The sequence below is a fragment of the Corvus cornix genome, chromosome Z, assembly GCF_000738735.6.
Source record: "Corvus cornix cornix isolate S_Up_H32 chromosome Z, ASM73873v5, whole genome shotgun sequence".
Taxonomy (NCBI): Eukaryota; Metazoa; Chordata; class Aves; order Passeriformes; family Corvidae; genus Corvus; species Corvus cornix.
The window spans coordinates 28776509-28789755 of record NC_046357.1 but is presented as its reverse complement, the minus strand read 5'-3'; the positions used below and the strand labels follow the sequence as shown (position 1 = coordinate 28789755).

The window sequence follows — 13247 nt, the reverse complement described above, 5'->3', positions numbered from 1 at the left end:
TACAAGATTCAACGTGGTATTGTTCTTCCCACTTGGTGAATAATTCTGATACTCACGTACAGAACAGAGCTCCACAGGACAAGCAGCCACATCAGCCACACTAAACACCTTAATAGCCCTAAATAATTCAACAGCATTACACATAGATGCACTGTATTCCTGAAAAGAGTTTGAAGAGGATTAGGGCATATATCATCAGGGAAGTGGAACCGCTATAAAGCCAGCAAAAGGAAACATTCAAAACATTACTACTTGCTTACAGAACCCAACACGTGAACTTCTACAGCTTGTCTTCCAAAAGGATGCAACAGACTGAAAAATAATCAGATCATTCTATAATGGCCAGATGCCAATAGATAATTCCTTCATCTCAAACTAAAGCATGCAGTAACAAGAGGCCAAACAATGTAATTGCACTATTAAAAAAAGTTCTGATAACACAAAAACACATTTTCCCAAATAAAGCACATCTGTAAATGTCACCAGGGAGTAATAAACTCAATGCCATTTTACAGCTCCTTTGTAACATTTCTTTCGATGAAACACCAGACCAGCAAAATGCAGAAGTCCTACTGCCACAATTGTCTAAGGAATGTCAGATACAGAGAGATTCCCTGAAGTTAAGTGCTTGCAAGAGTTTTTGTTCTCCTGTGTGGTGAAAGACAATGAACAAGACTCTCTGGGCAGGTTGGGAAGCAAAGACAGGTTCCTGCATCACAGTAGCAGCACATTTTGCTTGTCTACATCTAATATGCAGGAAGAGTCTTAACCTGCAAGAGACAGAAGCACAAAGTTTTATAAATGCCCTGATTTTTTCAACCTCTGCTATTCTGTTGGAAAACCTTTTAAACAAATCACGGCATTAGTGGTAAGACAGACATATGTGCTTCTTTATCGGTCTGACAGCAAACAGTAATTTATGCACGCTCCACTGGAAACCAGGGAAAACTATAAAGCAATTGGATACAGTCACATTAAATTACAGATTAATCAACAGCAGCACAATAAAGGTGTTTTGACTAGCCAGTATGTCAGATTTCAAAGTGTACTGGCCCACACATATCAGGTGCAAAAGCGATAAACCAGACCCATCTCTACGTCAGCTACAGCTTTCAAGACTGGTGCCAAATTAAAATGACAGTCCTACCAGTTCCTCAGCTGTTTTCTCTAGCCAAAAGCCCTGTCTTAGTGAGACAAATCTGACTATGAAGGTATAATGCTGGAAACAGTACTAAGATGCAAGGTCAACTTTTGAAAAGCTAGCACTGAAACTGACTTTTAAGCAAAGTATAGGGGTTATCTACACCCTTTGCATCTGACAAGCCTAAGAGCAATATTCAGGACAGAGAACAGAATTCTACTGATTGGATTTTACAGGGGACATTTAGCTGCATTCATCTCCATTCAACAGTACAGAACTCACAGAGTTTATCTGGCCACATTGCTGAATAAAGCTTCATCCTATTTCAGAAAGCATGACACAAAATACTTGGAAATATTCCTAACCCCAGCAAGCAGCTGTTGCTAGAAACCCTTTAATGTAAGTATAATGACTTCCAAGGTCATTTTTGCATACACTTAAATTTGTTCAGATACAGAGTTATTTGCAGGAAGCCCAGCAGATTTTTCATTCATTTATTTAACACACATTAACATGTAAACACTATGCTGGAATAAGGTTGTACAGAGTACAGCTGTCAAGCTGTCAGCTTTAAGAATTTCTGTCCTCCTACCGCTGGATTCAGACTACAGGTCTCCTCCAGATGGTTGCTTCTCTTCTGCTCTCTTTCCAGAAGTCAGCATTTAAACAACTTCAATCCTACTGACCTGGATTTAGTTTCCCACTAACCAAATAAAATACACAGCCTGCTGTTAACTCCATGCAAAACTGTAACCAGCCTGCAGTGAACACCAAATACTGTGCTTCTATTCTCATTGAGTACAGTTGTGTCACTCAAATCTACCAGATAATTCCAGTGATGAGGATCTCAACATTGAAGAGACTTTATCTGGAACTCACAAAACTTTTCAAGGCACACAGACAGACCAAACATTTATCATCAGAAAGATATGGATATTTAATTAAAGCAAGCAAAAAACTATACTCTGAATAGAGTCCTCTTCTTGCATTTTGTCCTCCTGTATACACAAAATTCGCCATAAGGAGAATGAGAGAACTCTGCAATGAGAGAACAGGCTAACCTGTCTTCAACTAGGATAGTCAGAACAGAATTATGAACAGCACAACTTTTGGAATGTGGATTTGAACATTTTATACTCAAAAACCCTAGAAGGGTAGTCCGCAAAGTGTTTGCAGGACTTGCCATAAGCTGGCTTTCTATGGATACACCTGGGAAAAATAAAATACCATATATATATATAAAAATATGTGAGAACATAACTCAGGAACAAGGCCTGTTTGTGGACACCAGCCAATTACATTCCTTGTATTCTCACCTGTCGCTGAAAACTGGAAGTTACCAGTGAGAGCAGAAAGAAACTTGAAAATGCTCAGGTTCCCACTGAGAGGTAGTGGTGAGTATCTGATGCATTTCCCCCAACATTATTCTGACAGTCTGGCAATCTCAAGCAGGTGAAGGTCACATCAGAGCCAGATCTCATCAGAGAAAACCAAGCTTCATCTGCAAGACTTATTATCAAGGAACAAGTTTTTCTGAAATGGCTCAAACCTCTGCTTTATACATGTTCTGCTCTTGAGGCTTCTAATGGAAAATCACTGAACTGGCAAGTAATCACACTGAAGGGCAGTGAGCTGTTTGCTCCAGGTGTACGGGTAGGCAACACATCAACCAGTAACTTGCCAGTTTGCCAGAGGCATAAGACAGATCATTAATGCAAAGATCACCCTGATATGAACATTTGCTTCCATTGAATTAATTCCCAGATAAACATGTCAAAATACTTAGCCAACTGCTTACTTAATCCAAGCCTTACCATTAATGTTTCTTTTCACATCCATTTTGGAAAGACAATCTGAAAGTATTTCAGGAGTTTTGATGCAGAATTCTCATTTTATTACTGCAAAGTGTGTTCACTAGAGAAGTTAAGTTTTACCACTGTTCAAATTTCGCATCAAGTCACCAGAAATCAAACTGCTTTTTACTCTGCTTCCAGATCCAGATGGATGCCTCCAATTGCTGGGGCATAAGGCAACACCAATTATATTCCAATGGCAGGGAGGGCTGTTTTGCTTTGAGACTGCAGCAACTGCCACCCAATGGTAATTATTCCAGATTTTGCTGCAGGAAAAGCTGGATATTAGAAGATCTTCCTTCCCTCATCTTTTTTTCTGAACAGAAGCCAAGTGACTCAGAAATGAGCCACTTTCCAGGAATGAACAGACATTTGTTCCCCTGCCTTAATGTGAGAGCTTGGCATTACCCCATGATGTGAAAACCAATGTCTTCACACTGCCTGCATCATGCCGGAAATACTAATAAAGTCCAAGTATGACTCATTACCCCAGGAAGAAGCATTCAAAGCAACCTTACATTCCAACAATCCCGATAAAGTAGTTAGGCCAGTCAGAGCAGGGACAGGCAGGGAGAAGACCGTTTATGATAAGTATCAATAAAACAGCTAAAAAACCCATTAATATTTTCCACAGAAGGTATGTACCAAATTAAAACAAGCAACCATTACCCTGCCCAAGAAGACAGGAAGCACACGTTTGTCTTTGTGGGTGGGAAGGGGTGAGGAAGAGGAGGGGTGAGTGTTGGTGGAATCGAAGGAGGCTGATTAAAAAAACAAAACACGTGGGAAGAAAACCTAAATCCTGGTGGCTTGGAAGAACAGCAGTACTGCTTCTAAAGGACATGAAAATGATCCTTGGAGATGTATTTCTCTTTTGGCAGAGGCAAAGAAATAAAAAATTAAACCTCTTCAGTTCCCTGGAGGCAGAAGTTTATTATACAAAGCCTTCCCCCTCAACACCTTATCTTCTGATAAGTAAGCAGTGATTAAACTCTCTGTAAGTTTAAAACTCTTGATTTCTGCAGACTTTGCCTCTTTGGAGGTGCTTTGATGCTGCTTACCTACTTACTCCTTGCACATTTTTCAGTAAGACACAGAAGAAGAGTATGGATGCCCTTTTTATTTAGATGAGAGGACAAAGAATCCAAAAAACTCCACGAGTCTGTACATTTACTGCTGCTTGACCAAGAGCTAACTCCAGGTGCTGCTACAGCCAGTTACACTGCAGTGCTATATTCCTGGCTTGTTCATAGGTTTTCTTGACCTGTCTGGAGTACTGACCTTTGGGATTCAAGGATCATTGTTTCATGGCCAAACGGAGCAATCCAAGAGGTAACAGTGCAAACCACAAAATTTAAGATCCTCATTCCATACTCCAAAACGTCTAAGCTGTGTAAAAGAGCATTCATTACTTGTGGTAAGAGGGAGTGGAAGCCCACTGGGAAAGAGAGTGCTGTTCTGGGGCTTCCGTGTACACCAGTTAGTACAAGGGTTCCCATCAGCCCAGGACACAAACTGTAGTGTCTCAAAAAATTTGCTTTAAGATTAGCACAAACACAATAAATTCTCCTTGAAAGCCATCCTAACAACCAAAGTCTAAATGCCTATTTTAAACAATCTAAAACTGTCCCATGTCACGACAGAGAAGTTTGTAGTGAATATGACTGTTTCCTGCAAGTTAGGTCAGTCTCACTGCTCATGACTGCTACTGATGCCCCTCAAGCCCTTGTCAGTGCTCTTCATGAACACAATATCTTACCTTCACAGGAATCACCTTGAGAGCAGAAAGGGGTGGAAGAAGAAACCATTCATAATTTAAATGCCCTTCAACACTCACATAGAAGGAAGACATTTTCTTGCATCATGTCTGCCTGTGAGGGTCTCTGTTTGCTGAAAGCTTACTCAAAAGAATCAAATGAGATAAGCACTGATCAAAAAAATTTTTTTAGTGAGTATAAATATATATATTTATATACTCAGGATGATATTGCAAGGAATAACCAGATGTGAGCAAAAGGGAGTTTATACAGACAAGACAAAATTTTTCCTGATAGCTGGAGGTTTAATTCTATGAGAATTACGCAGAAAAGACTTATCTATTCTGCATGTAACTGACTTTGAGCGCAGAACCTACCAGGGATGTGGGAGAGGCCAGAGAAGGGTAAGTAGATAGAGGCCTCACTCCAGACTTCCTCCCTGCTATGCCCTGTGATACAAATAGTGGGAAGAAGTTCCCTACAGGTACAACTTACATGGCACAGTATGGTGGTAGACTTACGTAGCCAGAAGAAATGCCGCATCTGATTTAACAAAGTCAGATGAGATGTATTCTCAGCCAGGTGAGACATGTTATATTCCTTCAGCCACCGACTAGCATTTGCCTTAGAGAGTACAAGGCAGGGAGAAGAACTGATACTTAATAACTCCTAGAACGGATTTATTCCATAGACCTGGTAGCTACGACGTTAAAAGGAACACAGAAGTGTGAACTGTTTTCATCCAGCCTATGAATGACTGTGTTGCTATGATTAAAAAACTGAAAACCAAATGCCAGCTGAAAACATAGCCTGAAACCTCCCTGATGACGAACGCCCATTATTTTATCTTTATTAGTAATTTTTAAAAAGAAAAATGCTAAGAAAACAAAGAGAAGTCAAAGCTTTGGAAGCAGTATCTGATGCATTTACAAGAGCTCTTTCCCTCCTCTCTCCCCAACCAGCATTCCAGGAAGAGCAGGCACTATCAGTACTGTTTCCTCCTTTGGCAGGACTTAAAAGCCACACTGCATCTGCATGCTAAACCATCTGGTTTTTTTCCTGTTCACTGCAAGGAACAGCCACAGTGATTATTTGCCACAGTGATAATTTGCCATTTTGCAACCAGCAAGTTTCAAGAAGCAGAGATCAGCCACCGTGGCTCATCAAACCCTTTTCTGCAATTTTCCCCACTTTTACGTGCTTTCCCCAAGGGAATTGTCATCCTAGTTGCGATCTTTCTGTTCTGTCATTCACGCTGAGTTCCTGGTACAATCTAGGAACTCTGATCAGCACCTTAGCATGTAATAAAGATGAATCACCACCTCTTGGACATAAAAGCTTTCAGATATAACTCCAAATGCTAACCTCCAATGTAAACTTAAAAGTCCAGCACGGTTCTGCACATGCATACAGTAAGGATCAATAATGTAGACATAAAAAATTGTCTACATTTGCTGTTTAGCCCTGGAGAAAAAAAGGTTTAATTTAGAATTCTACCTTCCCATGATTAGACAAAGAAAGCTGTTCGGTTGTCATTACATGCAATCACAGATTTTACTCATCACAATCCAAGGCCTTGCATGCATTAAATGACAGCTGACAGCACAGAAAGAGTGACAGGGATATGAACACTGAAATTACTGGGAAAATATTTCAACTCATCCTCTTTGGCCTATGACCTCTTTACTCATTGCATCAAGTAGGTCAGCAAATGATGGAAAGAGAAATGTGTCTAGTATTTGTAGGATTTCAATAGTCTGCACTGAGCTGTGCAGCTGCCAATATTCAGCAGCCCGTGTTTGCAGATTTATCTGTAGTTACTATACTACTCAGGTAAACCCTGACTGGATGTCCATTCCCAGTTAAAAGCCCAATTGCAGAGTAATCTGTCAGTTACAGGGTGTTGGTTTTCCCCTGGGACAAGACTTATATAACAGTACAGAACACGAAGCAGTGTTTGAATGTATGCAGTATACAGTCTATCACATCATCACTCAAGAGCATTTGTGCTTACACAGATATGTAACAACAGCAAATAAATCTGGTTAGCACTCAGCACAGATCATTAGGAACAGGTGCTTTAAGAAAGCAAATATCAGTCATGTGCAAACATTGCAAAACAGTACTTTTTTTCACCTCTTGCAATGGAAACACCACAAATCCAGAAGAGCAATATTTGGTATTTCCCACTTAGGTCAACGTCGTATTACAAAAATTCATTGCAATCATGATCCTGATGCATACAACTGAGTCAACACTTTCTGGTAGTTTTTCCAGTTACACTCTTATATTCCAATATGCATCTCTAAACCACTAACCACTGTGCATGTAAATGTTTACAATGGACAAAACCACACCCATGGAGACAATTGTTGAAGTCTGTATTTTTTGCTGGGTTTTTTGTTATTTAAGAGAAGGATACAGAAAGATCCTTTAAAAAATGGTTAGGAGAGGCTGTCTTTTGGTACGCTCTATATTCTACCAAGTTCTCAGTGACGGTGCATCTCACAGCCAAAGGAAAGTATGTGCTACTCAGCAAAAATACCATACAAAATCAAGGGTACATATGAAAGACGGCACCTTTTTTTTAACTTCATCTCACTCTTCCCTTTCTATTTCAACTGAGGCATCAGCACAGACACCTAGACAATCTCAGGCTGCATTAGAGCCATAAATGCTGCTGCAGGACTTGCTTAGGAAAAGATCACACTTTTCTGTCTTGTAGCCCATCCCAGACAAGTGCAGCTGTTGTTAGATTGCACAAAAGACAAGAGCCAGAACAGAACAAAATGCATTGCTTCATCACAGGGAATTTCAAGTTATTCACTCCACAGAAAATGAATGCAGAACTGAAAGCAAGCCAAGTTCCTTCAGGCAAGTCTAATTTCCCCCAGGTTTACCTGTGTTTCTCTTAATTGTTACTGTAACCTGCAACAGCATTGGCTTTGCATGCCTACATCCTGCTCCATAAAAACAAGATGTATGTGGACTCTCCCACCTTAGGGCACCAACACACGAAGCTGAACAATGCACAGCCTTGTTCAAACCCAGATGAAGACTGAATATTCCCATTTTCTATCTGCACATCGATATTATTCAACAAATTTAGTCAGAGTAGCACAACACAGTCCATCAGCAAGCAGAAACACACTGAAGGCTTCCTAGGTCTATACCCAACTAGGGATAACAGAAATTAATGCACATATCAGCATGCCAACAGACACCAAAACCAGATGAGGCTTACCTGACCCCAGCCAGAAAGAACAGGCTGCTCCTGCAGACAATTGCCTCTAATCATTTTAGCAGCCAGAATGGTAATGAACAGCTGAGTTTGCATAGATATTTGAGCTCCTCCAAAGGAGCACTTTCAAGCAGAGATCTTCATAGCCAGAAATCTGGCTGTATGAAGCTGTATGTTTTTGCCAACCTACATAAAATGAACAGAGTGCAAAAGCTGTGTTTCTCACCACCAACTGAAGTTTTAAGTTCATTTTATGACGCTGCTGTGACACCACATTAAACTGTCGGTAAACTGATGTGGCAAGAAGTTCAGATTCTGTGGCAAAAGAAGTTACAGAACTAACTGGTTGAATCTTCAACTCTTGTTTATTTTTAAGGATAGGAAAACATTCACTTTGTTTGGGTTCCCAAACTGAAAAAGGCACAAGAGAAACTGTAGCTACTACATTACAGAGGATGACAGAAACAGACTTCATTTACTGAAGATTTCACTCATATTTTGACACTAGGGACTTTCAGAGTCTGGATGCAAAACCAGCAGGCAAAAATTTTATTCATTTACCAGCAAGCTAAGCACAGCAAAGATGACAAAATATCAGAGCTGAAAAGGTTTATTGTTCCTTCAAAGAACTACTCTGTTTTACCACAGGCTTAACTAATACTACCTGTACCAGCTTTTCTGAGCTTGCTTAACTCTTCTGTACAGTGCAGATAAAAAACCCAAAGTGATTTGAGCAACTGAGAATATAATACAAAAGAATGATTGAGAAAGCTCTTCTGAGAAAAAAATCCTCACTAGTTTAGGGGGAAAAAAAGGACCCCCAAGCAGGACTTTCGAGTTGAGCACAGCTAGCTAGGGAAAGGGTAGAAATTCCTTCTGACTTACAGCACATGTAATGCCCACTAGTTTTCTTAAAAAAAAAAAAAAAAAAAATCCAGGTTCAGCTAGAAATATCTATTCCCAGGATTGTCACCCTGACACTAGCTTGTTTATTAAAAGGCTGTTCTTAAGCATTTTCAAATTTCCTTTGGCTAAAAGCCTCTTTGCAAAAGAATAAGAGGAAAAAGAAAACATAATTTTGAAGATACATACAAATGTATGTATCTTCAAGGGATACAAGGGGGTTTTTTGTATCACTTTTTGTCCCAAGTGCAAATCTCATTTTTTCTTCTAGTATCACTAGTCCAGCTCCATATAATAAATCCCTGTAAAACTCATGAGCAACAGCCTACATCTCCCATACGCTGCTGATTCTTCATATAACAAATTCTCTGCATCCTGCTTTTGAGCAATGTTGCAGGATGCAATAGAGCTGGCACCAGAGTTTGAGAAGATTGAGAGCTGAAGTGATAAACTGGCAAGACGTGTCCCTGATGTTCCCCTGCCTAATAAAAAAACACTCCTCCTAGTCAGACCCAAAAAGGAATTTACAGTGTTCCCTTCCTTTGCTATGGCAGACCACAATGGTATCAGTCACCTATGCTTCCATCACACCTGCACCTGGAAAGCACCCAGAATTCCTGCCAACAGAGACCAGAAGTGCACATACAGGCCGAGTCCAGTCTGGAAGCCCATATGTTTAGCCTCTGCTCCTTCCCCCCCAAGAAGTGATAGTGAACACAGCTGTCAGGAATCATACTCCCTTGCTGCAACAGCATGCTTTCAGCATGGATTCTACCCATCTAGGGTTACCTCCACAAAACTGGAATATTTGTGGATAAGCCCCTGCTCAAGCCACATTTCAGCAGACTGTTTCCTTATGCCTCACAGTCACCTGTCCAGTCTTCCCAGAGATAAAGTTTGAAAGGACCTGTATGGGGAACATACTGTCATGGTAGGAAAGCTGGAAATCAAGTGAGACTAAACAAACGGGTTCCAGCAACCTAGTCTGGGATATGCTGACTCTCACAGCCACTTCTCACTTTCACAAATCAGTTGCAGGATCATAAAATAAGCTAGGTTAAACAAAGTCTCAGGAAGTCTTCTTGTTCAATGTCCTGCTCAAAGCAGGTTTTAGCTATGAGGTCAGACAAGATTACTCAGATTCTGGTTTCTTAGTCCAGTCTTGAAAAATTCCAAGGATGGAGACTACACAATCTCACTAGGCAACCTTCTCCACAACTTGACTGTCCTCATAGTGAGATTATTTTTTACACTGTATTCAATGAACCTCTTACTTCAGTTTATGTTTACCGCCTCTAAGCCTTTCCAGGCACAGAAAGGACAGATGGAACACTGATTAAATCAGAAGGAATTGCAGTCTACAGAGGTCTGCTTACAAGGGAAGATGCAAAACACTTTCATTTTTTTACTTTATCCAATTTAAGGATTTACACAACTCACACAAATCTCTACAGGACAGTCAGAGGATCCCTTAATGGCCATATATCTTCATGTTCAGGCATGTTCTAGCTAAGAGAATCCTTTGCACCAAGATGAAGTACATCTTTTCTATCCCACTAGACGACCAGAGAAGTGAGGCATCTTCAAATTCAACACACCTGGTACTAGAGGGTAGGGGCTGGGGGTAGGAGGGTAGAAGTGAGGGAGATTAAAAGGACTTGATCAGATGAGCAAGACACAAAATGAGGAAACAAGTAGCTCTTTCATCTTGGTAGCCAAAAGAATACCACTGTTCCAGTGAATACTTCACTGAATTCTTTTCACTCTAGAATCTATTCTCTTTTTTGTACTTCTCAAGAGACAGCTGCTGGAGTTCTAAAATTACAGATCCTCTTGGACCACACAGGCCTCAGTGCTACTCAAACTGCTGCCAGAAACATCGCTGTCTTGAAGGGACAAGCAATTCACATCCAATATTAAAAGCACCACCATTCTTAAGAAAAGCAGCCCAAAATGTGGAAACTTATCGGGGGGTGAGGGGGATGGAGTAGAGGGAAGACATGTGATAACTGGCAGGTGAAAACAGACACAGAATCAAAGCAGCATATTAAGAAACACAACTATAACTCCCTATGCCACAGGCAACGCTGCATGTAAAGCACACGTAGGCACCAAGGAAAAAGCACCTGCACACATTACACATTTTGCTTGCATTAGGAAAGCAGACAGATTTTGTCAAACTAACCGTCTTGATCAAAAGTGGCCTGAAACTACTGCTTCTTTGCCAACACAAGTCCTCCAGACTGCAGGCGAGGGTTAAACAGCATTTTGAGCTCATTGGTTTCTCCTTCCCAAACATCCAAGCATCCATTCCTTCACTTTGCTTTTTGTGGAAGTACCTAGGCCAGATTCATCAGACAGTGAGCAAGAAAATTGAATGAATGAAGTTACAGTCCTTCAATATGCACCCTTAACTAGTCTACTACAATTCTGATGTACCTTTCCAAAGTTCTGGACATCTTGCTTCCATTATTTTGGGTGTAAAGTTTGTCTTAATGAGAACAAGTGTCAAGAAACTGTGAAAAACTCAATTTATATTCAGGCTTGTGATTCAAGTTTCACATTTAGTCCATTTCCAGACTACATCAAATCATAAGAGCAAGATGAAGGCGTTGAAACAGGGAAAAAAACCCACAAACAAAACCAACATTAAATTAAACATGTAGTATTAAACATTAGAGAGAACATTTTAAATCTTTCTACAGGAGGAGACACCTTTAAACATAGAGAAATTGTATTAATTTTATGCACAGCTGCTTTCCAGCCCAGTTATGCACCTAGTTATAGCAATCACAACACACCACAGTCACTCCCAACATAAGAAACTAGGCTCTATCCTTTCTGGGCTTATCTTCTCACAATCATCAATGGGGTATGAAGTGCTCATGAAGACAGGAAGAGAAGTACTGATGATCCTGGCAACTGGACATGCTTCTAAACTGGTACAGTTTCACAGTACATGTGAGATTGATTGCTTTGCTCAGAGAAGGTAAGGACTTGTGCTGAAGCAGATCCAGCACTATTTCAAACATTTCTCAATTCATGCACATTAGACCTAATGCCAATGAAGAACTTCTCTTCTGTAATTGCTCCTAGACAATTTCTTTCCTTTGAATCATTGCCCAATGGAATCTCTGTCCAAATTCCAAATGAAGTAAGAAACAACTTGAAATAGATGCTGAAGACCAGGAGGTTTCTAATTAACACTACCTCTAGTACGCTTTAAAGAAGGAGCACAGCTGTTCAGACCGTATGTCCTCACTTCTCACGGGCTGCAGGGAATTTTGCACTACAGGATAGCAGCAGGTGACAGTAAAACTAGCACAATTCTCCAAATGATGGGAATGCTCGGAACACATCAGACATCCCTTCTTTGTCACTTCTAGGAAGAGCTCCTCAAGATTTTCAGTGCTGCTCTATAGGAAACTCCCAACATGTAAACAAAACCATCTTCTTACCAGACACAAGCTTACTTTCGTGTGCTACTGATGTTCTTCAAATCTTACTCAGTGGCTCTCCACATTGCAAATGTTGAGATGAGAGCACATACACATCAAATTTCAAGAGTGAAGAGTTACCTCGCACTTTTCCACACTTTTAAAAGAAGTTCTTTTTTTACTAGAATGACCAGCATGTGGTCTATTCACATCTGGAAACAGGACAATAAACATAGTGCTAGTGAGGAATTCACAATACCACATGAGGTAGATTGACAATGGATCGATTCTCATTTTGGGTTGATTTTCAGTCATGGCTAGCCTATTGTTGGACTCTCAAAGAGAATTAGAATTGAAACACACAAATGTAGGAACAAGAGAAGGAGCTTAAAGCGTTTTGAAAACTATGCCAGCTGTTGAGCTTAGTGGACAAACACACTGCCTCTTCTGTGTTGGCTACAGCTGTCTGCCATGTTCAAATATAGTCAGACAGCAAATCTTACACAGAGCCACTACAGTGCTTTGAGATCCGGTTAGCTTGCTAGGCTCAGTGACTTTCAACAGGACAGAAATATTCTTCCTAAACTTCCCATGCTGTACGTGCTCATCTAGACATACTAACCAAAGCCTTTATCAAAGTAGTTATCATGGCTCTTTTTGTATTGCAGTTTGTAAACTCAGTGCCAACAAGCAACATGCCAGAGGACAGCTGGTAAAGAATTTTACAAGATCTGACTCACCACCAATGTGCTGTAGTGACTATTCAGATGAAGTTACATGTCTGAACAAAAAAACAGCCTTTCTAGTTACAAGGGAAACTGACACCCAAGACCTTTTGAAGTAGGTGCAGGTTCATGGGAATGCTGTTTTCTCCATACTCCCAGCATTTCTGTGCATGAAGACGGAGCTACTTCT

The 13247-nt window shown here is 40.4% G+C and overlaps 1 protein-coding gene across 2 annotated transcripts in view; it reads right to left on the bottom strand.

Annotated features, from left to right (window-relative positions):
- The window catches only part of SHB (SH2 domain containing adaptor protein B), a 79266-nt gene that overhangs the window by 44680 nt on the left and 21339 nt on the right, over window positions 1–13247 (bottom strand). The gene's annotated exons all lie outside the window — the stretch shown is intronic.